Source organism: Lichenostomus cassidix, chromosome Z (assembly GCF_008360975.1).
Source record: "Lichenostomus cassidix isolate B80296 chromosome Z, HeHo_3.0, whole genome shotgun sequence".
Classification (NCBI taxonomy): domain Eukaryota; kingdom Metazoa; phylum Chordata; class Aves; order Passeriformes; family Meliphagidae; genus Lichenostomus; species Lichenostomus cassidix.
The window spans coordinates 5453447-5475167 of NC_139511.1; the positions used below are offsets into that span (position 1 = coordinate 5453447).

General features: G+C 52.4%; 1 long non-coding RNA gene across 1 annotated transcript; it reads left to right on the top strand.

Moving 5' to 3' along the window:
* Window positions 1-748: 748 nt before the first annotated feature.
* LOC146424289 (uncharacterized) lies at window positions 749-2513 on the top strand. Its single transcript, XR_014847048.1, has 3 exons — window positions 749-931; window positions 1322-1440; window positions 1798-2513. It is a non-coding gene; the product is annotated as an uncharacterized LOC146424289 (long non-coding RNA).
* The last annotated feature ends 19208 nt before the right edge of the window (window positions 2514-21721 follow it).

Sequence of the window (21721 nt, forward strand, 5' to 3'; positions counted from 1 at the left end):
ACGGGGCACAGACCTCCGAGCCAAAGCCAGGCTGTTCCATTTTGGGAGCAAGGCCTTCCTCTCTGCTGGGACTCCCACTGGATCACAGCTTCCTCCAGGCATCCACCTGCTCTGGCGTGGGCACCTCCCCACGGGCTGTGGGTGCATCTCTGCACCCCCGTGGACCCCATGGGCTGCAGGGGGACCACCTGCTCTCCCATGGTCATCACCACGGCCAGCAGAGAGATTTCAGCTCTGGCCTGGAGCACCTCCTCCCCCACCTTCTCCCTGACCTTGGTGTCTCCATGTTGTTTTCCCCTCACATTTTCTCACCTCTTTCTCCTCTGGCTACAAAGAAGTGTGTGCTCACATTGTTTTGATTTCTTCTTAAATATGTTTTCATAAAGGTGTAACTAACATCTCTAATTGGCCCAGGCTTGGCCAGCAGCATTTCCATCATCTTCAGAGCCATCAGAGACTGGCTGTGCTGAGTATGGTGAAAACTTCCAGAACATTCACACAGGACACACAGGAGCCATTTTGTGTCCCTCACCCACTAACAAAAGCTGGGGTAAACAAAACTAACTCATTAACACAGCAGAACGTTTCCTCCCAACCCTTCAACCCCTTCCTCTGACCTTGCATTTATACATGGGTAGTTACAGTTATATATATAGTTATAAATGGCCACAGTTATATTTATACACTTAGAGGTATATGGAGGCTTAGATAGATAGACTGATATTTCTATAGGTGGAGGCTGTTTTAACCTCTTTCCCTGCTCTGCTTTCTTTTTCATCGCTTGCTTTTCCCCCCGTGTCCCCTCTGTCCCCTCTTCCCGTGCTGGGTCCGAGCTGGCGGCCGGCCCGGGCGGAGCAGCAGTTCCAGGTGTCCCCAGGTGTCCCTAGAGCAGTGAGAGCAGCTGGTGTCCCTGAGGAGCTGCTGAAGGACGGTGAGACTGAGGGGCTGAGGGGGCTGAGGAGAGGTGACACTGAAGGGACAGTGAGCTTGAGGTGCTGGTGGGGCTGAGGGGACTGTGGGGCTGAGGGGTGTGGGGGAGGAAAGGGGAATGGTGGAGCTGTGGGTTCAGGGTGAGCTGCAGGGGATGGTGGGGGCTGAGGGGACAGGAAACTGGCACAGGCTGAGGGGGTGGCAGGTCTAAGGGGACTGGATGTGTCAGAATGGACTGTGGGGGTCTGAAGGAACTGGGGGGACTGTGGGTTTGCTGAGGGGATGGCAAGGCTGAGGGGATGGAGGGAGCCAGCAGGGAGCACAGAGGGGTCCAGGACTGTGGCTCTGCCAGGCCTTGGAACCAATTTCAGAGCCTCCACTTTTTCCACAGCTTCCCTGAAAGTCCCTGAGAACATCGAGAGAAGTGACAAGAGCCATCAGGGAGAAGCTGAAGGGCACCAGCAAGAGCAGTGAACAGGGAGCTGCTGCTGTTGCCCCCTGAGAGCCTGGGTGAGGCCACAGGGCCGCTGAGGCAGGCTGGGCTGAGGGTGGCGCGGGCTTTGGCCGTGGGCACTGCCCGTGCTGGGGCTGCTCAGCGCAGCTGCCCGGCTGGCCCAGGGGCTGTCTGTCCTTGGGCAAGGCAGCTGTGCTGTGCCGTGCCGTGCTGTGCTGTGCCCCCCGGGCTGCCGGGGGCTGCGGGACAGTCCCGCCGGGGCTGCGCTCACAGCAGCCTGGCCTGCTCAGCCTGCAGCTTTTTCTTTCTCACCCTGCTGGGGAGGCTCTGAGATTTTCTCTTCCCTCACACAAGTGCAGGTGCTGCCCAGGGAAATGTCCCGATATTGACTCAGTGTTCCCTTTGCTTCCCAGATGTCCCATCTGCTGTCCCTGTCCAGGAGGGCTGCGCGGGAGGAAGTGACAGAGGGACAGTCTTTCAACACTGACCAGCTGGAATCCCACTGCATATATTTATAGATTTATAAATTTATCAAAGGACATGGATATTTACATATGTAAATTGATATTTGTATATCTGTATTTTTGTTTGTATCTCTTTATGTACATTTTTATATTTTTGTATTATATTTTCATTTTTAATATAGTTGTATGGCTACATAGTTCTACTGTTGCAGTTTTATGGATATATAGATAGGGATATTGATATTTTTATATGTGTGTGTATGTATATTATATATGTTTGTATATTTACCTAGATGTATATATTTATATTTGTATATATGTTTTCAGTTCCATAGCAGTGTAGTTATCTTGATATATTTAGAGACATGAATATTTAGAATAGTATATTGCTATGTGTATATTTGTATAGAGGTGGATTATGTATATCTTTTTGTATGATATAATGTATTTTATATATAATTTTTTATGTCTGTCTTTTTATTGTTTGAATGTATACAGCTATGTGTAAATATGTATAGACTTGTATGTTCATAGAATTATATTTATTTAGTTCTAGGTGTAGGGTTATTTAGATAGGTATGTTGGTGTTTTGTATTTGTTATTTACTATGGTTGTAACTATATGTAATAAATTAGTTTTGTTAAACTTGAATTGATATTTTTATATTAATTGACAGTGTGGTTCGAGCAATTTGTAATAAATTTAGCTTTTTAGCTTATGCTGATTTTTGTGTATTTATGTATTACAAGTAACAATCTTCAATAAATTTCATTTTAAAACTGAAATAAGCATTCAGTTGTGTTTTTTAAAGTAATGAGCAGATGTAAACACGATGATGCTGCAGGATTTTGGCAGTGAGTGAAGGGGACTGGGGGAAATTCTCCAGCCATGCCCAGCAGCTCCCACAGTCTCAGTCAGGCTGGCAGTGAAACCGCAGATTTGGGATGGCAGCAGAGCCACACGCTGGGGAATAACTCGCTGCAAAGGCCTGCTGAGCAAACGGGACTCCACTGAGCGGAGAGCTCCAAGCAGGAGCCACCCGGGGAGGAGAAATCCCCAGCCCATCCCACCGGGAGTTCTTTAGGAAGCGCTCCAGGCGTCCCTCTCAACGTCATCCTGGAGACCAAAACCAGGCAGGGATCCTGGGACAGCTCCACTGCCTCTGGCAGCACTTGGGCAAAGGATGTGGAGCCAGGGGGAGGTGACAGTGACTGTCACTGCTGCAAGGTAGGGATGAGGGAAGGGCCATTGGCACAAGGGGCTGAAACGGGGCAAAATGCAGAGAGACGGTGGAGAACTGGGAAGCAGCGAGTTCTCAAACCTGCTACAATAATGGAAGCCCTTTTTGTGAAGTTCCTTGAAGGAACTCTCAGAGGAGTTGATGCCTTTGGTCAGCAGTGGCAGAAGGGAAAAATGCAGTAACACTAGGAGATGGTCTGTAAGCCCCACAGGCAGTGGCTTAGAGAAAGATCCAGTATATATTTTATAGATTCTATTTATTACATAATAAAAGATATCTATTATTAGAGATGATACACTAAATATCTAGCAAGCTAATGTGTATTATTTGATACATTTTTATTTCTTTTGATAAGTATTTTCATTTGAAGGATTCTTTCTACTTGGGAAGCTGAAGATGTACTGCTGTCCAAAACCTTCTGCCCACACAGCAGGCAGCCCACAGGTGTGTGCCTGCAAACCCACACACTGTCCTTGCTCTTCTCAGCACCTGGGCTGCTGTTGGCACAGAATTTGGATGAATTTACCTCCACAGACTACAAATGGCAAGTCCAGCTTGTCATGAACACGGGTGTGGCAAGGCACAACATGGAGCTCTCTGATCAGTTGCATTATTGCACATGCTTTCATTCCTGCTGGGGACTGAGGAACTCTTAAAAGCACCAAGGATACAGAAAAGAGGGGCAAAGAGTTGGCATCGTGCCATTGCTATTATCTGCATGGAAGAAAATGCACTGATTTCTTTTAGAATATAACTTTCCAAAACCCAGGGAAGCTGCTCAGTGTCAGTAGCCCAATTGGAAATGGTTTGACTGACTTGGTTTAAATGGAGTGTTAATTGTGCACTCTGGCCTTGGTTAAAACCACCTGCCCTGACCTGCAGACAAAAGCACCACCAGCACCACCAGCAGAAGCTATGTCTGTCACTTTTCTGTCAAAGCTGTGTTTGGATTTGCGAGAACAAAGGAAAACATGTCAGACACTGTGGATTTACACTGAGACTCTGAGAAATCTGAGTTCCAGAACAAAGGGCCGCAGCTCCTCTGGGACACTCCTTGCGCTCCCAGGCAGGTGGGCTGCCCTGGCTGCCCAGGACCCTGCGCACCACGGGCTCTGCAGAGCTGCCCAGCAGGGAGGCAGCTTCGGGCACCTCAGCCCCCGGGCACCAGTGCCCTTCTTGCTCTGGACGGCTGCCTGTGGGCAAATGCAGGCTGGTGGCCTCCTGCTCTCGGCCCTGGCCCGACCTTGCCGGGCTAATCCCGTTCCCTGTGTGAAACGTGCTGAAGAGGGACTTGTTTGTTTCCAGCTCTCCGGGGCATTAATTTGCGCCACTAAGCACTGAAGGAAAAGGCATCACTCAACAACAGGCCCTGACTGAGGCCTCAACAACAGGCCCTTGTGTCAGGGACCGAAGATGTGTCTAAGGCCCTGACATATTTGGTCTGGTGTTGTGCACATCCTCACTAAGATACCATAGGAGAAGATCTTATTGGTAGTTGGTAGGATTTTACCCTTCACAAATGTAACTACGTATCGCTTACCTAGTGGGATTCATCCTGCAAGAGTGGAACAACACGCAGTAAGCCATTGTTGGCATGGAGGCTGTTACCATGGGCCTTGGCCCTGCATGAGATGATGCTGAAACTGGGCACTCCTGAGGAGGAGACATAAGGTGTGGTCCTGGGCTGGAGGCATGGACGCCATGATGCACACCATTTTCATCCAGGGGACGACCTGAAGGAGCACTGCCTTCCTACTCCTCCAGCTCAGAAGACATGCTTCATCTCCTCCTCCTGCTCGATGGCTTCTTCAGAATCCATGGGTCAGTATGTATATATTGCTAATGCAACTAATAAAATTAATTCGCTTTGCAATTCTGAGTGTGTTGTGAGTTTTTTGTGCATGGGCATCCTCACAAACCTGTAAAAGCCCTGAGCCCAAGATGACCTCTAGAGGAACCACATGATATATGTATCTGCTCATTAACCAAGTGTTATTAGCATTATGATCTATGTATCTACTCACTGCTGAAACAGGTATTTACCTTCCCAATTCAGAATCCAGACAAGGCCACATCTGGCCTTGTATGGGGCTGAAGGATCCAAAACAACTCCCCTTGCCCCCCCCTTGAGCCCTGGGCAGGCTCAAGGGGAGAGAACCAAGAGGAGAGTGAAGTCAGATGTCCCTGCACCAGAAGTTCTGTCAGACTGGTTGTTCAGCACTATCAAAGCCAGGCTGCTCTCACAGTGCACTCAGAAGCCTCGTGGCCAGCAAAGGTGGAGTCACCAAAGCATTTCCCAGGTACAGCCATGGCTCTCCAGGGCTTTGCTGGGACAGCTTCCCCCAGCTGACGTGCAGATCTGGATGAAGGGGAAAGCATTAGGGTATCTGGTGATGTCTTCCTTCATCACTAGAGGCAACCTGACGTAGTAATCATGAGGTGCATTGCTCAGCTTATCCAGTTCTGATTTTTTTTCACTTGTGCATTACACTAAATTACACTATTCCTTCAGCTGGTGTTTGCATCTGTGTCTCCCACCCACCATCAAATCAAAAACACTGCCAGTTGAGCACAAGACCTGAAAGTCTTCCTATCCATTTTTTGAAAGAGGAAAAAATCGCTGATCTGCACAAAAAGAAACAACCCTTCTCACACCTCCCTCCTGGGGTTCCCTGCAGCATGACCCAGGCAGGGGCTGCTGCTCCTGTCTGAAACCTCCCCCGCTGAATCTCTGCCAGCCCATCTCTGGGAAAACACTCCCGATGGCCACCTCCTTGAATGGAATTTCCACTTTCCAACTTCCTTTCCTGCAGGCAGGTGAGAAAAGTATCCACTCCCAGCACCTTGCTCATCCACAAATTTTTTTCAGCAACAACAACCCTGAAATATCAACCTCTTGCCTTAACCTGGACACTGGGAGCTCACACAAAGATGCCTTTTGTCCAAGGATATCCACAGAGGAGCTCGAGGATGGAGCAGTTTGAAACACAACTCCTTCAGAGTTTAAACCTCCCTTGATCAAATAATGCACAGAAACCTACCCCAAGGGGAAAGCAGGGCAGAAAGAGAAGCTCCTCTGCCACAACAGCAAACTCTGGGCTTCCTTCTCTTCCAGCTGGAGAGTGAAGGCCATGGGATACTCCTGTGTTTGGGAAGGAACCCTGGCACATGGCCTGATTTTGGAGGGCAGCAGAGGGAAGTTCACCAAAGAGAAGGAAAATATTCTCTGGAAGCAAAAGATTATGGCAATATTTCTGCAGGGAAAAGGAAAAAAATTGAAGCATTTGAAAAAGTTCCCAGATGAGAAAGGTTCCCATGACACAACAACCCCTCAGTCTCCTAGGTCTCTCAGGAAGCTCAGGAATGAACCTGCAAGGCTTTCATACACATCACTGGTGTCCATCCCCAGAGTACAAACAGCTGCCCAACAAGACTTCAAGTGACCACAGGACAAACCTTCCCTCTTCACCTCTTCACACCAACTCTAACGAGTCTCCTTCCATTGCAAGATCTCCTTTGTCAGTTTTCATTGACAAGACTTGGCTGCAAAAGTTGTTTTGCATTGTAACTCTCCTCAAATTGGGGGGGCAGGGGGGAACAAGAGATGAAATTCTTACTGAGGAAAGAAAAAGGCAAAGCCTATTGAGAAGACATAAGTGTGAGTCTACTCCAACTGTAGGCCATTCATTCCTTGGGTAAATCAACATCCATCCTAGGGGCAGCATTTCAGCTTTGACGACAATGCTGACAAAATTGCTGCCCCTTCTGGCTGCTGTTGCTGACCTGAAAGAATGAGAAATGTGCAAAATCTGCCAAAGACAGGCAGGGAGAGTGAGAAAGGACCTGCAGGTTGCCTGGAAAACAGGCCAAAACAATATCTTTGACTCTCGCTTTTTCATCAATTCCCATTGTCCCGTTTGACCTGTCTGCTTTGAAATGGGAAACTCTGTTAGCAGCTCCAACCAAAATACTGAAGCTACCCACTCTTACATCCTTCTCCTCACCTCAGCTATGCAAAACACAGAGTGATTTTGCTTTCACGAGAGAAAAACAAGAGTTTCCATGGGATGATTCAATTTGGAGCCATCTCTGAACCCTTTGCACTTCCCTTGATGCTTTGGGGTTGCGCGGCAAAGCTAAGCAAGAAGGAAGAGTTCCCCTGCAGCAAGGAAGGGTTTGCACCTTGGCCCCGCCCCGCCGCGCCCGGCCAGCGCCCCGGGAGCTCCACGGCCGCGCTGTGCCCGCGCTGTGCTTCTCTCTGGCTCGTGTCGCTTGTCCCCGCCAAGTCCTGCCCGCGCCGGGGCCGTTGCGCTGAGGCGTTGCTGCCACAGTCTGCGAGCGGCGATCGACATGGACGAGTCCCCTCTGCCGCCCGGGCTCAGCCCCCGCACCTTCCCCGCCAAGCTGTGGCACCTGGTGAACAGCCCCCGCGTCCGCTCCGTGCGCTGGGACAGCCTGGCCCGGGGGCTGCTCATCGACCGCTCGCTCTTCGAGCGGGAGCTGCTCAGCCCGGCCGGCGCCCAGGGGCCTGCCCCGCACACCTTCCGAGCCACGCGCTTCGCCAGCTTCGTGCGACAGCTGTATCGCTACGGCTTTCGCAAGCTGCAGGGCGATGCCGGCGCCTGGCTCCACTACAGCAACCCCAGGTTTCGCCGGGACCGCCCCCAGCTCCTGCTGCGCGTCAAGCGGCGGAGGGAGGTCAAGAAGCGGCGGCGCCAAGCGGCTGCCGGGCCGGGCGGCTTCAGGCGCCCTCCGTGCAGCTTCCACCTGCTGCACAGGGAGCGGCCGCTGCCGGCCGGCCCCGCCGGGCATCTCCCCAGCGCCGGTGAGAGCACGGGGCTGGGAGCTGCGGGCTTTGGCCGAGGGTGGCGCGGGCTTTGGCCGTGGGCGCTGCCCGTGCTGGGGCTGCTCAGCGCAGCTGCCCCGGCCGGCCCAGGGGCTGTCTGTCCTTGGGCAAGGCAGCTGTGCCGTGCCGTGCCGTGCCGTGCCGTGCCGTGCCGTGCCGTGCCGTGCCGTGCCGTGCCGTGCCGTGCTCCCCGGGCTGCCGGGGGCTGCGGGACAGTCCCGCCGGGGCTGCGCTCACAGCAGCCTGGCCCGCTCGGCCTGCAGCTGGCCCAGCCCCGCGCCGTGGCTGCCGCTGCTCCTTGCCCGGCCACGGGCACGCTTGGCGAGCTCTCCGTGAGTGCGTGTGAGTGCCGAGGGCTCGATGGTGGCCAGGCCCAGCTGGAGGGAGCCTCGTGTCCCTTTGGAGCAGAGGGGGAAAGAGCTGGCAGTTGGGATTCTGGCAGTTGGGATTCTGGCAGTTGCCTCCTGCCAAGGAACTGCAGCGGGACAGTTTTCCCGACGGTTGAACGAATAGGGGAGAGCTAAATAGGTAGGAAATTGGTTGTTGCAAAGCCCCAGAATATGTTTGGGGCTTTTTTTGTTCTCACCCTCCTTGGGAGGATCTGAGTTTTTCCTGATGCAGGTAAAGTTGCTGCCAGGGGAAACAGAGCTGAGGAATAATACTGACCCAGTCTTCCCTTTGCTTCCTTTCTTCTTCTTTTCCTGCTCCACAGCTCCCTCATGCCAGAACCTTTGTGCTGCCTCACCTGAGGGTTTAGAGCTCCTTCCAGGCCCTTCCAGGACAAGTCCAGCAGCAACAGCCTCCAGCTCCCCATGGCATGAACGTGAGGAAGAGGAATTACCGATATGGCATCCTGACGTGGTTCTGCGAAAACTGAGGGAGATCAGGAGATCAGTGTCTGAAATGGATCAGGTAACTCCATTGGATGGCAATGAAAGGGGCTGGACTGATAGCTTTGAATGTTGTTGTATGGCTGACAAGGAAAGGCTTCTTGAAATGAATTTATTTAATTATCATTTAGTCATTTATTATTCTTGATAAAGAAAGATTTCGAAAGGAAGAAGGAATGAAAAGGTCTCCCCCCTTATTGAGGATGAGAGGAGTGAGCCTGTGCTGGCCACGTTTGGGTGCTCCTTTTCTTGGGAAGAATCCCTAGTGCAAGGGCATCGTTCATGGTGATGATTTTTAGGTTCTAAGATATTTTGTTTGATGTAAAGTAATAGAAATATTTTTGAGAATTGCCCCTGGAGGCAAAGTCTCCCGAGCAGGGAGGGGCATGCGAGAGGAGCCTGTGTTACAGCACCAGCTGTGGGCTGTGCCTCCTTTTGGCTGGAAGGCCAAGGCAGAGCCAGGGCTGGGCTGCAGCTGCTGCTGCTGTGTGAGCCCTGCCGTGCGTGTAGGCACTGCCAGAGCCGTGTGAGGGGATGTGCTGCAGCTGCAGCTTTCTTGTGCTCTCAGTAGCCTCCAGTCAAGTGTGTATCTGGGAAATCCTCAGCTGGGCAAACTGGCCAGTCTTGCTCTCCATGTTCCAGAGCTTGGTCATGTTCTTCTTGGACATCTCTATAGGAAGAGATATGTGTTCCCATCCAGTGGTGGCAAAGCTGCATCCTGGATGAGGCTGTTGTGCTCAGGGCAGTGGAGGGAAGAGCACATTCCTGTGCCAGGAGCTGGCAGGACTCCTTCCTTAGTGCCCACATCATGTGTTCAGTGTGGCCCCCACGTTCACCCTTGTCAGCTTTGGCAGCTTTTGGATGTGTTTGAGAAGTCAATGTGTTCCCCAGTGCTGAAGGCCTTTGGGGGCCAGACTTCCTTGGTGGGAACAAGGGATGACATATGTGAGCCATGGAGTTGTTGAACCAGATGTTTTGTGTAAGTGGCAAGAAGGGTTATAGTCTGTATGTTTTTCAAGGGGAGCACTGGTGTCACCCCAGAGTCTTCAGGCGGAGAGCCCAAGAACATGAATCCAGCAGAGAGAGCTTGGCCTGGCACCGTGAGCCATGGGAACAGTTCCCTGGAGCCTGAGGAGCTTGGTAAGGAGAGAGCCCAGCTTGGTTTTGAGAGGTCTGAGATGGCTGCTGTGAGCCTGCCTCTGGCAGGAAGGGAGATCAGAGGAGTTCTTGTCTGCAGGCTTGTTGCTTCCTGGTGCCTTGAGCTCAAGCAGGGCACTGGCACAGCCTCCCCGCTGGAGCCCTGCCCTGCACGCTTCTCTGGCGGCACTGACCCTGAGTCCTGGGGTGTGGCAAGAGAGCAGCGAATAAAGTGACCTTACAGTTGTGTCACCAAGCTGGATGTCCCAATTAGTTTCATAACTCAGCTGACAGCATCTTTCAGCTTCAGCCATTTCAGTGAGGACTGAGGGCTCTCTGTCAGCACAGAGAAAGAACAAGGCTGAGATTCTCTGTGTGAGCTGGGACTGTGTGTGTTTCAAGCTCTCCTTGGTGCCTTTTGCACTGCGAGTACTGAGACTCTTTTGGGATACTTCAATACTTTACACAGATTGGGAAACTTGGAAGGATCCCTGTTCTTTAAAGTGTAGGCTTCAAATGCCCAGGTTAGAGTCTGCCTTTCAGGCCATATTTAACCATACCTGATAGAAGTACAATTGCTGCTAAAGGGAAATGTGCACAAGAGCCAATATTGACTCAGTGTTCCCTTTGCTTCCCAGACACTCATGTCCTATCCACCTCTCCAGAAGGGCTGCCCTGTGTGGGAGGAAGAGACAGAGACAGAGCCTATGAACATCAGGAAGGTGTAATGTCTCTGTCTGTAATAACAGCTATAGATGTATATAATTTCTATTTATATGTTTTCATAGTAGTAATTGTAGATCTGTATAGATAAATTTTGATATGTAGTTGTAGATGTATATAGTTTCTGTTTTATATATGTAGGCATAATAGTGCATAGTTTCATTTATACATGTGTAGTTACATTTCTAAATATATAGTTCTTGTTATAAATGGGCATAGTTCTATTTAAACACTTAGAGCTATATGAAGGTTTAGATACATAGCTTGGTATTTGTATAAATATAAGCTGCTTTTTAACCTCTTTCTCTACTCTGCTTCCTTTCTGATCTGTTGCTTTTCCCCCTGTGTCCCCTCTGTCCCCTCTTCCTGTGCTGGGACTGAGCTGGCAGCCACGCCAGGCAGAGCAGCAGTTGGAGCCCCAGGTGTCCCTGGAGCGCTGGGAGCAGCTGGTGTCCCCAGACACTGTCCCCTGAGGAGCTGCTGAAGGATGGTGAGACACAGGGGGCTGAGGAGAGGTTACATTGAAGTGATGGAGACATTGAGGTCGTGGTGGGGCTGAGGAATCTGGAGAAGCTGTGGTGGATAGTGGGGTTTCAGGGAACTGGGAGAACTGTGGGGCTGAGGTGTGTGGAGGAGCTGTTGGGGATGGTGGGGGCTGAGGGGACAGGGAAGTGGCACAGTCTGAAGGGGGTGGGTTTGTAAGGGGACAGGGTGGGTCTAAGGGGACTGAGTGGGGTGAGAGGACTGTGGGGGTGTGAAGGGCCTGGGAGGCTGCAGGTTTGCTGAGGGGATGGCAGGGCTGAGGGGATGGAGGGAGCCAGCAGGGAGCTCAGAGGGGTCCAGGACTGCTGCTCTGCCAGGCCTTGGAACCAATTCCAGAGCCTCCACTTTTGCCACAGCTGCCCTGAAGTCCTCAAGAACATCCAGAGAGTGACAAGAACCATCAGGGAGAAGCTGAAGGCCACCAGCAAGAGCAGTGAACAGGGAGCTGCTGCTGTTGCCCCCTGAGAGCCTGGGTGAGGCCACAGGGCTGGTGAGGCAGGCTGGGCTGAGGGCTCAGCCTGCTTTTTCTTTCTCACCCTGCTGGGGAGGCTCTGAGATTTTCTCTTCCCTCACACAAGAGCAGGTGCTGCCGAGGGAAATGTCCCATTACTGACTCAGTGTTCCCTTCGCTTCCCAGATGTCCCATCTGCTGTCCCTGTCCAGGACGACTGTGCTGCACTGGAGGAAGAGACTGAGGGAGAGCTTGCAACCATCAGCAGCTGGAATCCCTACTGATTTAGTTCTTTTTAGAGATGTATAGAGTTGTGCTTAGTTAGTTTTAAGGATAGGGAGATTTACATCCATGCTTTGTTATATTTGCATATATGTACAGTTGTACAGCTTTACATTGTCATTGTTAGAGTTGTATGGATTTTTGTTTGGGTACATTTACAGTTGTATATTTACAGATAGGATTCTTATTTATATGTCTATGTAGGCCTTGCTACATGTAATATTTAACACTTAATATATATTTACACTGTATATTGTTATGCTTATCTATTTACTTAGTTATATTTAAATATGCAAGGATTTGTATACTTTTGAAATTCTGTTGTAGTTCAAGGCCTAGGTTTATTTACAGAGGGATACTGATATTTTTGTATTCGCTTATGGGCTGTAGTAATATGTAATAAATTAAATTGTTAAGCTTCAGTTGATCTTTGTGAAAAAGTGAGTTGTTGTAGAGGGTTGCAATAAATTCATTTTTTTAACTGAAGTTGGTATTTCTATATATTTGCATAGCATGATTGTAACAATAAATTAAGTTTTTTAACTTGAATTAATGTTTCTGTAGTTACATATTGGTAGCAAAGGTGTAGCAATTTAGAATAAATATAATTTTCCAACTTCAGATGACTTTTGTGTATTTGTACATTAGTAGTGCAGGTGTAACAATCTGCAATAAAATAAATGTGCCAACTAAAATAGGTGTAGATTGGTGCCATTCAAAGCAATGAGCAGATGGAAACGTGATGGTGCTGCAGGAGTTTGGCCATGAAATTCTCCAGCCATGCCCAGCAGCTTCCCCAGTCTCAGTCAGGCTGGCAGTGAAACCGCAGATTTGGGATGGCAGCAGAGCCACATGCTGGGGAATAACTCGCTGCAAAGGCCTGCTGAGCAAACAGGACTCCACTGAGCGGAGAGCTCCAAGCAGGAGCCACCCGGGGAGGAGAAATCATTCACAATGAAACAGAGAGAGAAAATGTGGCAAAACAGATGTGAGGATACTCTGGGCATCTGTTAAAATGCTCTAAATCAGTGCTGTCTATATATTGTTAAAAATGAAACACCTTCCATGAAGGATGAATGACACTTTCCCCTTGTTTTTGAAGTGCAACATGTCCTTATTCCTGAGAAGTTTTGCCCTTCAGCACCTCCCTCATTCACATTAAATAAAAAGCTTAGGTACTACCCATTGTCACCATGAATGAAAACAGCCCTGCCCTGGTGACAGCCTTTGCAAAGTCTTCCCTCCTCCTGTCCCCACATCTCACAAACAGAACCATCCCCTTCCTGCCCAAACTGAGCCTGAGGTGAGTGAGGGCTTCAGGAACTCAGGAGGCTGCAATACCACCACAGGTAGGAAGGTTTTGCAAAATTGAAATTAATGAATTTAAAGGGCTTGATGGTAATTTTATTATAAGCATACTAAACTAAGAGTTGGCACTAAATTTTTAGCCTATACCCTAATTATAGAAAGCACTCCCAAAAGAAGTCAAGTAATATCTATTATTTTCATGTTTGTACAGATATTTGAGTTGCCCACCACTTATTCCAATATAACAGAGTTTATTCCAAATCATTTTTAGCATTTATCTACAATGTCCAGAAATCTATTCATTTGAACCTTATCTGCTCTTTGCGACCAAAATATATTAACCTTCTGATCAACAACAAAAAAACCCAACAAATCCACAAAAAAATTGTAGACAACATGATACTGATGCAGAGGGTGTGGGCCTGCTGCTCGGGGCAGAGGGACCTACCACCATCCCCACTCCTGTTCTGGCTCCTCCTGGGACTGGTCCAACCCTGCAGACACAGCCACAATTCGGGGGTGCCTGTGACCCCTGGGGTGGGCCCCCTCTGTTACAGCAGCTTCTTCCTCCTCCATTGAGACTGCAGGGCTGCTGGCTGGAGTCCCCATCCAAGGCAAGGAGAAGATGGAGCTGCTGAAGCTGCTGGAGCTGCTGAAGCTGCTGGAGCTGCTGGAGCTGCTGGAGAAGCTGGAGCTGCTGCTGGCTGCTGGGCTGTCATCCTCATCCACAGCAGCATGGGAGCACAGAAGCCTCTGAGCCTCCTCTCTGCACTGCCTCACAATGATGTCGATGGTGCCCTGGACCAGTGGCACTGTGTGTTCCTCCAGGATGTCCTGCAGACACTAGGTCGTGATCTCCTGGTCTGGCCCATGCACACAGAGAGTGTGCAGGATGCAGCTCTGTGAGTTCTCTGCCACCCACCACCTCTCCCCATAGATGGTCTCCATCCTGCTGCACAGCCAAGTCTGCACAGGGTCCAGGAGAACTTTTGTTGACAGAGAAGTTGTGCCCAACTAGAAGATAAGCTAAGCAATGCACCTGCTCTTTACTACAAAAGATTGCCTCTAGTGATGAAGAAACATACCTCACCAGATATTCTTATAATGACTTTCCCCTTCATCCAGACCCACACATCAGCTGGGGGAAGCTGTCCCAGCAAAGCCCTGGCGAAGCACGGCTGTACCTGGGAAATCCTGTGCTTTAGCCACCTTTGCTGTCCACGAGACTTCCGAGTGCACAGGGAGAGCAGCCCAGCTTTTACAGTGCAGAATGACCAAGCTGACAGGACTTCTCCTGTGGAAACATCTGATTCCATTCTCCTCTTGGTTTTCTCCCAAAGCCTGGCCAGGGCTCCAGGAGGAGCCAAGGGAGTTGTCTTGGATCCTTCAGCCCCATACAAGGCCAGATGTGGACTTGTCTGGATTCTGAATGTGGAAAGGTAAATACCTGTTTCAGCAGTGAGTAGATACAAAGATCCACTTGCTAATAATACTTGATTAATGATCAGATACATAGAATATTGGTTCATCTACGGGTCATGTTGGGCTCAGGGCCTGTGGTTGAGGCCTCACGTGGGACCTGATGGGGCCTTGTGGTGGTTTTGCTTAGCCGAGAACATCATCAAGGAATCTGGGAGAAATTTGGACCTTTCAAAAGTTATTGTGGTAGGCGTGAAGAAGTGTCTGAGGAGTGGGGAGGGACACAAAAATGGCTCCTGTGTGTCCTGTGTGAATGTTCTGGAAGTTTTGCACCAAGTCCAGCAGAGACAGTTTCTGATGGCTCTGAAGATGATGGAAATGCTGCTGGCCAAGCCTGGGCCAATTAGAGATGTTAGTTACACCTTTATGAAAACATATTTAAGAAGAAATCAAAACAATGTGAGCATGCACTTCTTTTTAGACAGAGGAGGAGGAGGAGGTGAGAAAATGTGAGGGGAAAACAACATGGAGACACCAAGGTCAGGGAGAAGGTGGGGGAGGAGGTGCTCCAGGCCAGAGCTGAAATCTCTCTGCTGGCTGTGGTGATGACCCTGGGGGAGCAGGTGGTCCCCCTGCAGCCCATGGGGTCCACGGGGGTGCAGAGATGCACCCACAGCCCGTGGGGAGGTGCCCACGCCAGAGCAGGTGGATGCCTGGAGGAAGCTGTGATCCACTGGGAGTCCCAGCAGAGAGGAAGGCCTTGCTCCCAAAATGGAACAGCCTGGCTTTGGCTCGGAGGTCTGTGCCCCGTGGACAAGGACTCATGTTGCAGCAGATTCGGGCAGACTGCTGCTCATGAGATTTGGGACCTTCTTTGGATGCCAGAGAAGTTCTCAGAGGACTGTCTCCTGTGAGAGTGGCCCATGGCTCAGTAGAGGACTCCTCTCCCTGAGCAGCAGAAGACATTTTGGTGATGAACTGACCAAAGAAAACCCCCATACCCTGCCCCCCACCCCGTGCTGCTGGTGGGAAGGAAGAAGGGGCATGAGTGGAGAAATGGTGTTTTAGGAGCGAGGGGGGTGAGCAAAACATCGTCTTAAGAGCTTATTTTACTTCTCATTATCATCCTCTGACTCTGTTTAGGTTATTCACTTAGCAACCTTAAGTCTTTAGTCTGTTTTGCGCTTTCTCAGTGGGTCCTCCCACTGGTTCCTAATCTCAACTCATGAGTCCTGTGTGTTTGTTGGTATTTTCCCTCTTCTGCACAGCTGCGGCAGGAGAAAGCAGAGAGAGCACATGATGTAGGTGCCTGGGATTTGGCCAGGATCAAACCACAACATCAGGGAAAGGCAGTGACAGGAGGAGGAGTACTCCAGACAGAGGCAATCCATGCTGATGAGTCCCATCACTCTGCTGCTCACAGCAAACCTTGGAGCAGGATCAGGAGCAGGGATGAGACAGAGGGCTATGGACACATGATGCAGGTGGCCAGGGGAGAGCAACATGGAAATGTCGAAGTTGAAACCAAGAAGAAGTATTTTCTTATTTCTCCTGACATGGTGCACAGGCAGGGACATTGTGACATCACCTGATGATGAAGTTTGACATCAATGAGAAGCAGATTGTGACATCACCGAGTGCTGGATTGTGACATCTCAGCCCTCACTGCTTATATATGGGCGTGGGCAGAGCCAGGGCCAGGCTGGCTCCGTTCTGAACTCCTACCGAGCGCGACTGCGAGGTGTGGAGGATCGAGCCAGGTTTCTGTGGTGCTGAGTGGTGCCTGTTCTTGGCAGGTGCCAGTGCCAGACCCAGAGCAACCAGCAGTGTTTGCCCAGCCCTGCCTGCCTGGGGCAGCCGGGCACTGCGTGTGCTTGCAGCACTGAAGGGAAACGTCCCCTGCGTTGGACGTGGGGCAGGTGACAGGGCTGTAGGGAGGTGGGAGGGTGTCCTTCTCCTTCCTCCCCTCTCCTGCAGGGTGTGACCCCAGCGAAGGAGAACAGCTCCTTATCCTCAGCCCTCCCCAACGTGCTGCAGAGGCCAAATATGGCCACAGAGACAGGTGGCAACTGTGCCATCTGCCAGGACACCTTTGATGACATGGCTTCTGCTCTGCCTTGTGGCCACCGTTTCTGCCGGGGCTGCATCCTGCCATGGACACACATAAATCCCATGTGCCCACTGTGCAGAGGAGCAATAGAGACTGTCAGGTTTTCTGATGATGCAGGTGACTATCTGGAGATAGTCATCACAGCCCCTGAGCAGCTGCCAGCGGCCACCAGCCAGGCAGGGAGAGCTCCAGGCGGCCAGGACAGGAACAGTCCCCATCCCCCTGTGCCGCCCCATCCCTCATCTCCTCAGGAGACACCAGCCCGAGCTGTCGGCGGTGTCCTGCCTGAGGTCTGGGCACAACATTTCCGTCAACAACGGGAACTTCTGGAGCCCCTGGAGACTTGGCTGAACCAGAGGACAGAGACCATCTACAGGGAGCAGTGGCGGTGGGCAAGGAGCGCACAGAGTGCCATCCTGTACACTCTCTGTGTGCATGGACCAGACCAGGAGATCATGACCCAGTGTCTGCTCTGCTCTGCTGGGTGCCTGCAGTGCTGAGAGAGCCAGGCCCCTGCTGGGCACAAGGCTGGCCATCCTCGTCCTTCTCTGCAGCCAAGGCTTGGGCCCAGAGCTTGGCACTGACACCTTCTCCCTGGTGGGACAGTCCTGCCGGGCTGCTCATACTTTCTTTCCCCCCACCACAGCTTTGGCTCAGGCCTGTCTTTTTCCGAACGGGACACCCCTTGGACACTGTCCTCTTGGGATAGCTCCTGGTGGCTCTTGTCTCCTGCTTTGGACAAATCAGGCTCTCTCTCGTCCTCTTCCCATGCCTGTGTGTGCACATGGCCTGGCACAGCTTTTTCCAAAGGAGACACTTCCTGGAATCCCTCCCCTTCGCACTGGCACACCTCTACACCTGGCTTCTCTTCTTCCCATGGGGACAACTCTGGGCATCTGTCCTCCTCCTCTTCGTGCCAGTGGTACAGCTCCTGCACTGTGACACTTTGTGCCCACTGGCACAGCTGCTGCTGTGTCCCATCTGCCCACTGCACTGTCACACCTCCCTCCCACTGCTGCCACTCCTGGTGTCTCACAGCTCCCCAGGGGAACACTTGCTGAATTGTCATTTCCGCCTGCCCTAGCTGAAAATCTCTCCTGGTCGCTTCTTCCCCCAGGCAAAGCTCTCGGCCGCTGCCATCTGCCTGTGGGGAAAGCTCTTCCTCCACATGCTATTCCCAATCTGGGTGCATGGGGACAAAGGCCCCTTCCTCCTCGTCCTCAGTCTCTGACAGCGGCAGGACTGAGCTGCCCATAGCCCCCAGGCACTGCCCGCTGAGGGCCTGCTCCTCCAGGCAGCTGGCCAAGAGGCTGGGGGGCTGTGAGTTGGGCCTTGCCTTGTTCTCCTCCGTGGCTCACACCTGCGGCACAGACGAGTCCCGGGAGCTGCTTGCTGCTGCCACGGCGGCTCTCCTGGCACTGGCCACGGCAGGGCCCTGCAGTGCCCCTTGGATTCCCTCAGCCAGGGCGGGGCTCTCTGATGTCACAAGGGCCTTTGGCCCCGTCACGCCCCGCATCACAGAGCAAGGGCCCTGACACAAGGCGCCCGTGTGGCAAAGGGCCACCCTCGGCCCCCCTGCAACAGGCGCAGGCAGCGCAAGTGGCGAGGAGCAGCCCCGGGACAGAAAAGGCAAGGCAAAAGGAAAGGCTTCCAGCCCCTTGTTGTGACCCGCATCTTCAAATGATGCGAAATGCCTGTGAGAAACTGCCGGCTTTTGGATGGAATTGGGAGTGGACCAGGTCTTCTAAGCAAAATCTCCTTTGCTCCTTACTTCAGGCACAGGCACCAAAGCACCCCCACGGGTGCTGCTTTTGGGCCACCACACTCTTGGGCACCACTTGGCCTAGGGGACAGCCCTGGGGATGCTCGGAAGCAGCTGGGGCCGGCTCAGGCCGCAGGGCCACGGCCTGGCCAAGGCCGCCCGTGCAGCTCCCTCATGGTGCCGGGCACTCTGGCTTGGCCACCATCTGCAGGCCCGGCCCGGGGCTGGCCGCGGGCACCGATCCTCTGGCGGTGGGCCCACCTACTGTCAAAACCACTGCTCTTTGCTCCCTGGCCTCTGCTTCTTCCTCGACAAGTTCCAGGAGGCTCACATCGTCTCACTCGTTGTCTTCCCACTCGCCATCCTCCCTCTGCAAGCTTTGGGCCCCATGGCCTGGACCCTCACATCTTCCCAGCTGGAGATTTCCTGGATCAGCCGCGGCTCAGCACAGGCTGGCCCTGGGCTCTCTTCTTGCTGTATTTCTCCAGGGGAGATCTCTGCCTCTTCCCCATGGTCCCACTGGGGAAGCTCCAGCTCCCCAGCCAAGGCTCCCTCCTCGGTCTCTCGCTGTGCCACGACCGAACCCCTCTCTGCCTCCTGCTGCTGCTGCTCGCTGCTGGCCTGGGCTCCCAGCGGGGCAGGCCAGGGGCTGGGGGACTGCGACTTGGGCCTTGCCTTGTCCTGCTCCATGGCTCACACCTGCGGCACAGACGAGTCCCGGGAGATGCTTGCTGCTGCCACGGCGGCTCTCCTGGGGCACTTGGGTGCCCGACTCTAGTGACAGGAGGTCAACCCAAGCCTCTGAGGAGACGGACATGGGGAGCTCACCTATTGAAAGAACTACTGGTCTTTGCTCCCTGGCCTCTGCTTCTTTCTCAAGGAGTTCCGGGAGGCTCACATCGTCCCACTTGTCCTCTTGCCGCTCGTCGTGCTCCCGCTGCAAGCCTTGGGTCCCTCGCCCTGGACGCTTGCATCTTGCCAGCCGTCCCATGCCACCTCTTGGTCACTGGTGTCCTCCCAGCCGGACTGCACCGATGGTCTCTTCCCATTGGTACCTTTGAACACCTCCTGGGCAATGGAGCCTTGCTCTCCAGAAAGCTCTTGGCCAGTGTACTCTTCCCAGTCTGGTTGTTCTTGGTAGTTACTGCCTTCTCGGGGCACATGCTGGGCTCCAGGTGCCTCTGCTCCTCTGGCTGGCTCCTCTGGGGGGCTGTGTGGGGCAGGAACAGGGCTCTGTCTCCCTGCCGATGGCACCTCCTCAATGAAAGCAGGAGAACCTGGGGCCTTTTCTCCCTGTGCAGCCAGAGTTTTGTGGGTCTCCTCCTTCCTCCTCCATCTCCTCTTCTGCAGCACCATAGTGTGCCTGCTGAGCTGCCATGGGGCTGCCCGGGGCAGGAGAGGTGCTGGGCAGGGCAGGCGCTGCCTCTGCTCCCCTCTGGGTGCCTGCAGTGCTGAGAGAGCCAGGCCCCTGCTGGGCACAAGGCTGGCCATCTTCGGCCATGTCTGCAGCCAAGGCTTGGGCCAGAGCTTGGAACTGAAGTTTAGGGAAGGGAAGGGAAGCATAGGGAAGGGAAGAAACTTCAGGAAGGAAGCTTTGGGAACAAAAAGAAGCTTTGGGAAGGAAGGGAAGCTAAGGAGCTTTGGAAGGAACAGCTTTGGGAAAGGAAGCTTTGGGAAGGAAGCTTTGGGAAGGAAGGAAGGGGAAGCGGGAAGCAGGAAGGGAAAGCAATAGGGGAAGGAAGGGAAGGAAAGGGAAGGGAAGGAATGGGAAGGAAGGAAGGAAGGTTTAGGAAGGAAGGTTTGGGAAGGAAAGCTTAGGGAAGGGAAGGAAGCTTTGCGAAGCTTTGGGAAGCTTTGGGAAGGGATGCTTTGGGAAAGGAAGGGAAGCTTTGGGAAGGGAAGGGAAGCTTTGGGAAGGGAAGCTTTGGGAAGGGAAGGGAAGCTTTGGAAAGGGAAGCTTTGGGAAGGGAAGGGAAACTTTGGGAAGGGAAGCTTTGGGAAGGGAAGGGAAGCTTTGGGAAGGGAAGCTTTGGGAAGGGAAGCTTTGGGAAGCTTTGGGAAGGGAAGGGAAGGTTTGGGAAGGGAAGGTTTGGTAAGGGAAGCTTTGGGAAGGGAAGCTTTGGGAAGGGAAGGGAAGGGAAGCTTTGGGAAGGGAAGCTTTGGGAAGGGAAGGGAAGCTTTGGGAAGGGAAGCTTTGGGAAGGGAAGCTTTGGGAAGGGAAGCTTTGGGAAGGGAAGCTTTGGGAAGCTAAGGGAAGGGAAGCTTTGGGAAGGGAAGCTTTGGGAAGGGAAGCTTTGGGAAGGGAAGCTTTGGGAAGGGAAGGGAACCTTTGGGAAGGGAAGCTTTGGGAAGGGAAGCTTTGGGAAGGGAAGCTTTGGGAAGGGAAGCTTTGGGAAGGGAAGGGAAGGGAAGGTTTGGGAAGGGAAGCTTTGGGAAGGGAAGGTTTAGGAAGGTTAGGGAAGGTTTGGGAAGGTTTGGGAAGCTTTGGGAAGGGAAGGTTTGGGAAGGGAAGGGAAGGAAAGGGAAGGGAAGGGAAGGTTTGGGAAGGGAAGCTTTGGGAAGGGAAGGGAAGCTTTGGGAAGGGAAGCTTTGGGAAGGGAAGGGAAGCTTTGGGAAGGTAAGGGAAGCTTTGGGAAGGGAAGCTTTGGGAAGGGAAGCTTTGGGAAGGGAAGCTTTGGGAAGGGAAGGGAAGCTTTGGGAAGGGAAGCTTTGGGAAGGGAAGGGAAGCTTTGGGAAGGGAAGCTTTGGGAAGGGAAGCTTTGGGAAGGGAAGCTTTGGGAAGGGAAGGGAAGCTTTGGGAAGGGAAGCTTTGGGAAGGGAAGGGAAGCTTTGGGAAGGGAAGCTTTGGGAAGGGAAGGGAAGCTTTGGGAAGTGAAGCTTTGGGAAGGGAAGGGAAGCTTTGGGAAGCTTTGGGAAGCGAAGGGAAGGGAAGCTTTGGGAAGGGAAGCTTTGGGAAGGGAAGTTTTGGGAAGGGAAGGGAAGCTTTGGGAAGGGAAGCTTTGGGAAGGGAAGCTTTGGGAAGGGAAGCTTTGGGAAGGGAAGGGAAGCTTTGGGAAGGGAAGCTTTGGGAAGGGAAGCTTTGGGAAGGGAAGCTTTTCGAAGGGAAGGGAAGCTTTGGGAAGGGAAGGGAAGCTTTGGGAAGGGAAGGAAAGGAAAGAAAGG